Raw genomic sequence first — 8,593 nt, forward strand, 5'->3', positions numbered from 1 at the left:
TGTTTATTATATTATAATTAAGTCTATGATTTGATATTTGATAGAGCAGTCTGACTGAGCGGTGGTAGGCAGCAGCCGGCTCGTAAGCATTCATTCAAACTTTACTGAGTTTGCCAGCAGCTCTTAGCAATGTTTGAACCACAGCGCTGTTTATGACTTCAAGCCTATCAACTCCTGAGATTAGGCTGATAATACTATAGTGCCTATTAGAACATCCAATAGTCAAAGGTATATTAAATACAAATGGTATAGAGAGAAATAGTTGACGCATCATAATTCCTATAATAACTACAACGTAAAGCTTCTTACCTGGGAATATTGAATAACTGGGAATATTGAACCACCAGCTTTCATACATTCTGAGCAAGGAACTTAAAAGTTAGTTTTTTTACATGGCACATATTACACTTTTACTTTCTTCTCCAACACTGTGTTTTTGCATTATTTAAACCAAATTGATCATGTTTCATTATTGTCAATGGTGGGTGTAGCTGGTGCATGGAAGTCAGGCGCAGGTGAGCAGAGATGAGTGAACACGAAGCACTTTACTGAGTCAAATAGTAAGACCAGAACACAACAGCGTCACCAAAACCAAATGCCCAAAACATGTAAGGCAGTACAAAGTACCACAAACAAAGTACCGGCAACAAACAAACAAAAAACACAAGTACACATAAAACCCGGTGCTAACCAGCCGGAAGCGTGCCAACTTCGACAATAAACAATACCCCACACAGACATGGAGGGAACAGAGGGCTAAATACACATAGTAATTATGAGGAGACATAAACCAGGTGTGCAGGAAAACAAGACAAAACAAATGGAAAATGAAAGGTGATGGCTAGAAAGGGTGATGGCTAGAAGACCGGTGACGTCGACCGCCAAACGCCGCCCGAACAAGGAGAGGGACCGACTTCGGCGGAAGTCGTGACAATTATTTATTTGAGACTAAATAGATTTTATTTATGTATTATATTAAGTTAAAATAAAAATGTTCATTGTTCATTCAGTATTGTTGTAATTGTCATTATTACAAATATATCAAAAAATTGGCCGATTAATCGGTATAGGCTTTTTTTGGTCTTCCAATAATCGGTATCGGCGTTGAAAAATCATAATCGGTCGACCTCTAGAAGGCACCACTAATCTCGACAGGAGGCACAACATTCAGAGAAATGTACAATTCAGGGTAACGTTAAGCATTTAACTTCTATTAGATAACTGGACAGATTTAGCTATGCACAACCATTTTTCAACAACCATTTACCATCTAGCTAGTTGGTCATCTACATGTTGCTAGCTATACATATAGTTATATGTCTGTCATATTGAGATATCTAGCTATAAGTTAAACCTGACCAATCAAATGGAGATGGTGTGAGCAATTATGGTAATTCCAAATGCCCTTAACTAGGTGTCTTTGCTAGACAGAAACAGACAGAGAGAGAGGGGTGGAGAGCGAGGAGGAAAGTGAGAAAGAAAGGATGAAAGTGAGAGAGGTGGGAAGAGAGTGGAAGATGGAGAGAGAGATGGAGAGAGAGAAACAGAGAGAGAAAGACAGCAGCGCAAATATATTTAGACTTGAGTATTTCAACAGCTCGTCTCTCCCAACTTGTTAGGCAATCACATGTACCTACGGGGGAAGAATGGCCAGTCACACAGGAGGGTGATTTTTTTACTAAGGAGGAGGCGGAGGAGGCCTGCTGACTGAGATGCATGCTGGAGTGAAGCGCATGATTGCCAAAATCAACCTAAATCAAAATCAACCTGACGTGGAATTGCCAAGGTGGACAGCTACAATTTACAATGTTTTTTGTTTTTCCATGGTACATAATCAGACATATTTCAATATCTTACATTGTCAATTGATATCGCTTTCCTACCCCCTCCTCCAGGTTTGGATGAATGGACCAACCAGACCCTCAAGACTGCCATGGGCAAGTCCCTTGATGGGTACCAGGAACAGTGGGAGAACAACCTGAAGGTAATTCTCTTTGCACACAACAACAGCATCCAGGCCTCCACCGGGTACGGACGGGAGCCGCAGATGTTGACTGAGGTAAACAATGCAATTGTATATACAATTATTGCATTAATGTAGTCTTTCAAATTTGTGATTGACTTAATGTTGCTGTTTGTCTAGTGCTATTTTTGTATAACGTACTTTCAGATCACTGAAACCCCACCTGACGTGGTGGAAATTGTCAAACCAGATCAGAAAACATTCAAGGATCACCTTTAGGCACGGACTGAGAAGGATGTGGAGGGTTTTGACCAGGTAAAAATGATTGTCTGCTGCTAATCTATTTTCTGGCCCTCTAAGAGATATGTAAGAAATCTATTTGTAATATGAAATATAATTGAATTTATTCCTGTTATCAATCAAGGTGAGACTGAACATCGACAAGGTGCAGGAGAAAGAGAAGGAGAGCTACTGGAGAAGAATGTCACGACTTCCGCCGAAGTCGGTCCCTCTCCTTGTTCGGGCGGTGTTCGGCGGTCGACGTCACCGACCTTCTAGCCATCACTGATCCATTTTTAATTTTCCATTGGTTTTGTCTTGTCTTCCTTCACACCTGGTTCCAATCCCATCAATTACATGTTGTGTATTTAACCCTCTGTTTCCCCTCATGTCTTTGTCGGAGATTGTTTGATTGTGCTAGTATGTGTTGGTGTGCGACGGGTTCTGTACCCACTTTAGTTATTTTATATATTTTGGTTTTGGAGTTTGATCAGCACTTATTAAACGACTCCGTTTATACCAAGTTCCTGCACCTGACTTCCCTGCCACCAACACGCACCCATTACAAAGAATCAAGAAGGGGACCAAGTGCTTCGACATCCAGGCAAATTACTTTGATTAGAAGAAGGACGAAAGGAAGGCGAGACCTGGGAAACCTCACTGCTCTTTCGCTCCTAGCTGGAGTCACCATCTGTTAAGGTGAATATAAAAAATCTCAGATAATTATTTGCATTTGCACACAAAATAACCTGAAGCTAGTTTTAGTTTCCCTAACACTGATATTTCTCTCGGTCTTCCTAGGGTTACCTCGGTGGAAGCCAACAATCTTCAGTTGGAGCAGTTAGACGGTGGACCACTGAAAGCCCTGACGCCCAAAACACTTTGGTAAAGCCCAATAGAGAAAGTATGTTAAGCTTTGGTTGACTTTTGAGAAAGCAAGAAGTGGTAGTTAAGCTGAGCTTATAAAAATGTACCTCTTCAATTTACCTCTCCAAATGACTTTAGGACCATTGACTGTCTGAGCCCCCCAGGAGGTATCCAATCCACCAGAACCAGTGAGTTCTGATCAGTCTGATTCTCTGAGTCAGAACAGCTTGGAGGTAGGCTATGCCTTCCAAAACGGTTGAAAAGTACATGCCTCCCATTTATAACATTGCACTAATCCATCAAATCTTCTCACAGTAAAGTGTAACTTGTGTGTTTGCTTGTTTACGTCTCTGTCTCCTACCCTGTTCCCCTCTGCTTCTGTTCTCCAGGACCTAGGGGTTCTGCCTAACACCCAGACGTGGATTCACCTGATGTACTCCATTACCAACCACCCTCCAACTTTTCATTACATCATCTACTGTTATTGTCATGTTGTCATTACCTGCTAAGAACATTTTCTTGCTCTATCATACTGGGCACATAATATGTGAGATACAAAGATTAACTAAAACACTAGCACTGCAAACACTCAGAACAAAGAGAGCCGCAGTGCTTGGACTTTGCAGTCTCCTTCTCCAGTCCCAATTCCAAGACTGGCTTCCTGTTGAGAATAAGTGGCAGGCAGAACCTCCCACCCACACAGCAACCACTCTATATGCCACACACCAGAATTCAGTATTTTAGTCTGATTGCCATGTGAATGTACAACAAATCTGTGAAAATAAATTAATGACAACTGTACCCCAAAAAAGATCAAAGTTGAGATATTAAAGGTTTGTTTTCACAGCTGTTTCACAAGGTGTTTCATTATTGTAAGATATCCCTTTAATGGTATTTATTAATTCCTCATTATGCATTGCTGTATCCTAACACCTACAATAGATATATTTAACCACGTGTGTGTACTAATGAGCCATGCAAGATAGAACAAAATTAATCATAATATAGGACTACTGAAATTATATTATTTCAGTGTAGATAAAGGGAAAGGCTGGTTAAAATAAAAACATGACATCCAGATAAGACAGTGTATGAATCGAACGGATTTGCTGATGAATGGAGTGGAAATTAGCAGACTTTGTCATCTTTAAAGGTAAGTAAATTAATGTGTCAAGCAGATTACATGTTTTCTTTGCTATTTCTGAAAAGTAGCAACGGTTAAGAAATGGATTTCATGTTGTGATGTTAACAAGGTAGCCAAAAGTAGTTCGAAGTAAAGTTTTCATTTTATTAACTAAACAAAACAAGTTTAAACAGCAAAATTGTCGAGGACGAGGAAATCAGCCTTGTTTGCATACCAGGGATGAAAAGAATGTGATTTAGGCGGTAATGAGATACAAAATTAGAATCATTAGGTCATCACACTGTTGATATAGCAACGAACGCTAATAGTTTATCGAATCCCATTGTGACGCAGGGGGGACACACTTTTTGTCATGACAGCCCCCTTGAGGTCAGGGCCTCTGGGCAAGTGCCCTGCATGCCCAGTCGGTAATTCAGCCATGAGTATTACACTCATTGAATGCAAGGGAAGCCAGTGAGCATTTGGCCTCCCCTGATTAAAAAAAGTATAAAATAATAGCCAATCAGAGTTGAGCTAAACTGAGTGAGCTCAACTGTGAATGGTCCTGGCGCACCCCAAAAAATGTCAAGGGAAGCCAGTTTGGATTTGGCTTCACAACAATCACATCAAAAGCAAAACGTAATTGTCAGAAACAACTTGAATTGTTTAATCTCGTTGTGTCGTTGTCATCCGGTGGCTAGCTAGCTAAAATTTGCCCTTTCCTAAATTAGCCATGAATGGAGATAGGGATTTGGACTTGTGGTTTTACTTAATTCTCTGCACTGGCCAATGATTATAAAGGCGATTCTGAGCCAAACATAAATTCATACATTGTGCCCCTGGCCTGAGACGGTGGAAGATCAATATGTAGCTAGATGTAGTAGGCTAATGTTAACTACCTGGCTCATCGTTGCCCATGAAAGGAGAGTTAGGCTAGTGAGCAAGTATGTTAGCCAGGTAACCCAGCACAACAAAAACTCAAAGCGTGTACTGTATGACAGAGACCGTTTAGGCAACATGAAAGAGGAGGATGGCATTGGCGTTTCTCTATAAGTAGGTCTAGGGTGAGTGAACATGTTTTTTCTATGTGCACATACACACATAAAGAGAGATATCAGAACCATGGACAGCCACATCATACTTATGTTGATTGGACTAAATCATTTTTGGTATCTTTTAGTTGTCACAGTATTACACTAAGCATAGGTGATTTGATGATGTTGAAATGTTGAAGTTGAAATCGTGCTAGAATAGTGGAGGCAGCTCCTGTTTTCTTTGCAACTTGTGGTAACTCTCCATGGTTCTAAATCAATAGTTGTTTAGTAGTCCGAAAATGTCGGAAACATTAACTTGCTTGACCATGCTGTAGGTCATGTAACTGTTTGTTACATGCAATGTTTTGTGGACTTCATTGGACAGAGATTACTCTCCTGTTAGTGATGAAACAAAGGTGTGGTTGAATTTATTCTGCCACTGTCTTCTTACTGTCTCAGCCTTAGGCCTATATAGCATGGTGGCAAGGCATATAAACAAACAGGTTATAGAGAAAATGCAATTGTCACAACACAGGTTGTAATAGTTTTTTTTCTGGCTTCCCCAGTGATTTTACCCATGCACTGTTACTGGTCACTGATCTTACCGTGTGCTTCGCGGTGTGAGCTTCCTGTTTGACGCTTGCTCTGCCCCCTTCTATGATGTTTTTGATCATGTGGTTTCTCTGCAGGGGATTAGCAACAATAGTTTTGATTTTCTCTTGTGAGACCAAGAAATAAATGCATCAGGATTAAGCTGTCCAACTCTTTCTGAATTCACCCTACTGCTTCCCACTTAAGCATAATTTATTCACATCACTTTACTTTAATAGAATATTTAAGTTGTGTATGTGACATCTTTTTTATTTTATGACTTTATTATTTAATTCCAAGTGCGGTCTGACAAATTCACAATTTTAGTAGTTTTCCTGCAGTCTGAACAGCCCAAAAGTACATGGAATCAGACATTTTAAGCCACATTTCAAACCACCTTCGTAGCTTTTCCAAGCTGAGGCAGACCCTCTGCACTCCTTGCTGAGGCAGACCCCTTGAATTGCTCATTGTCAGGAAAGGGGCTTACTTACAGCTATCCTATGCCTGACTCTGGGCCCACATCGGGGAACCAAGACGTTGTCCAACCCTAGCTCCCCCCATGATATTGGCCCAACCCAGATTACCCTTAGTCTGGTTTTCTGACTTTGTGATCCCTCTGCTCTCTGATGGGCAATTCTCATTGCAACGGTCTCCTCCTATCTCGACCACACACACACACAATAAACAGCAGTGACCGCTGAGAGTCATACACAGAGGCAAACGGTGGTACAACGGGTACAAAATGTCAGTGATCGAACACATACAAAAAGACAATCACATAGCTGTGAGCAAAGCCTTGAGAACAGCTGGGGGCATGATGGCATAGTCTAAAATAGGAGACAATAGTCCTCTCTCATCTCAACCACAGAATCTCTCCCTCACACACACGCGCGAGTAGAAAAAAACATCCACATGGCCTCCAGAGGGGAAATATGAGAGCTAGCACATTACACTTACTATAATGACATGGCTTTGTATGTACTACTACAGTATGTAGTACTATATGCATATACTGTACATGCCCTTTATATTTTGACTCCAATTGATTGTGGATTAGTCCTTTGGGATGTAACTAGAGAAGTAATGACCCTTTAATGATGTGAAAGGATTTATGTGTATCAAGGTATAAAGAGGATAAAGCAAAATAGAAATGAAACGTTTGCATTACGTCTAAGCCCAGAGGACGTACAGTACCATTACATAAAACAATTATTGTAATCTTGATATTAACCAAAAATCCAACAATGTACAACCTCCAACCAACATGTATACCCTGAAAAGGGATATCACAATTAACTTAGCCTAGACATCAGTAGATCTGAAATGAATGGATACTGGCAATTTGGTGAAAACTCCATCAAAGGGATAGGTGGAACTGTGGCCTTATTGCTTATACAATCCTTTCATTTATCACAAGTGTCCTGGAGATAGGGCTGGGGCAATGGGTTGTTGATTTCAGATATGTTGTATGGTATAACGTATTGTGGTCAAGTATTTCAGGCCTAAACCTCTTCCCCTCCTCGTAGAGATAGTGCCAAAAGAGGGACTACATTTGGCCTCCCCCAGCCCATGGTCTTGGTAATCCTATTTTGGCGTTGATGTTATACCTCGGGGTGCATTCATTAGTGCACACTGTAACACCTATCTAGAAACTTCCGGGTTGGAGCGAGTAGTCGCATTCCGCTTTCGCTCCTCAGGTAGTATTACATTTCATTTCATTACAGTACAACGGTTTGATTTGTTTGATCTTAGCTAGCTACATAGCCGTCTTTGTATCAAAGATAATTGTGTCAGTTTAGAGCGTATTATTGAGGTTCGCTAGCCCAGCTATTTTTCGCGTCCTAACGTAACGTAGTCAACACTTGCTAGCTAGCCAGCTAGCCACCGAAGGCAGCACTGTATAAACTATAAACTATTACATTACAACGGAACGACTTGATTAGTGTAGTTAGCTAGCTACAGTAAGTTGTTCTTGCTGTCTTTGTATACTAAGATTAATTTGTAGTTTAGAGTAATTATCGCGATAGCTAGCCAGCATATTTCGTCCGCCCGCGCGCCGTTCTCCTACGCTAGTCAACACTGCTAGCTAACACTGCTAGCTAGCCAATCCTTAGCCGAATAGTAGACTGTAGATACTAACATTACAACGAACGACTTCATTAGGCGTAGTGTTAGCTAGCTACTAAGTTGTCTTCGCTGTCTTTGGTATCCAAGATGAAGTGTGTCGTCTAGAGTAATTGTCGAGGTTACCTAGCCAGTTAGATGGTTTACCTACCAGCTACACTTTCAAACGAAAGCAACAACGGCACCACTGCGAGCTAGCCTATTTCACCAAGCCAGCATACTAATATACATTTTAGTCAATAATGTTTTTTTGCCAACGTAAGAGCTTAACTTTCTGAACATTCGAACGTGTAGTCCACTTGTCATCCAACTCTCCTTGCATTACGTAGCCTCTCTGTAGCCTGTCACAACTTATGTGTCTGTCTATCCCTTCCTCCTCTCTGCACAGACCATACAAACGCTTCACCACCGCGTGGCCGCTGCTACTCATTGGGTGCGATGGTCCCAGCGCGCACGGACCCACGTGGATGTTCACAGGTCTCCCGGCAGCCTCTGGAACTGCCGATCTGCGGCCAACAAGCAGAGTTCATCTCAGCCTATGCTTCCCTCCAGATCCTCGACTTCTTGCACTGACGAAACATGGATTACCACTGATAACACTGCTACTTCCTA

The 8,593-nt window shown here is 41.3% G+C and overlaps 1 long non-coding RNA gene across 1 annotated transcript; it reads left to right on the plus strand.

Annotated features, from left to right (window-relative positions):
• The first annotated feature begins 2,534 nt into the window (after nt 1-2,534).
• LOC111957505 (uncharacterized) lies at nt 2,535-3,900 on the plus strand. Its single transcript, XR_002876411.2, has 4 exons — nt 2,535-2,941; nt 3,044-3,146; nt 3,248-3,342; nt 3,499-3,900. It is a non-coding gene; the product is annotated as an uncharacterized lncRNA (long non-coding RNA).
• Nucleotides 3,901-8,593: the final 4,693 nt, after the last annotated feature.

The sequence above is a fragment of the Salvelinus sp. IW2-2015 genome, linkage group LG33, assembly GCF_002910315.2.
Source record: "Salvelinus sp. IW2-2015 linkage group LG33, ASM291031v2, whole genome shotgun sequence".
NCBI lineage: Eukaryota > Metazoa > Chordata > Actinopteri > Salmoniformes > Salmonidae > Salvelinus > Salvelinus sp. IW2-2015.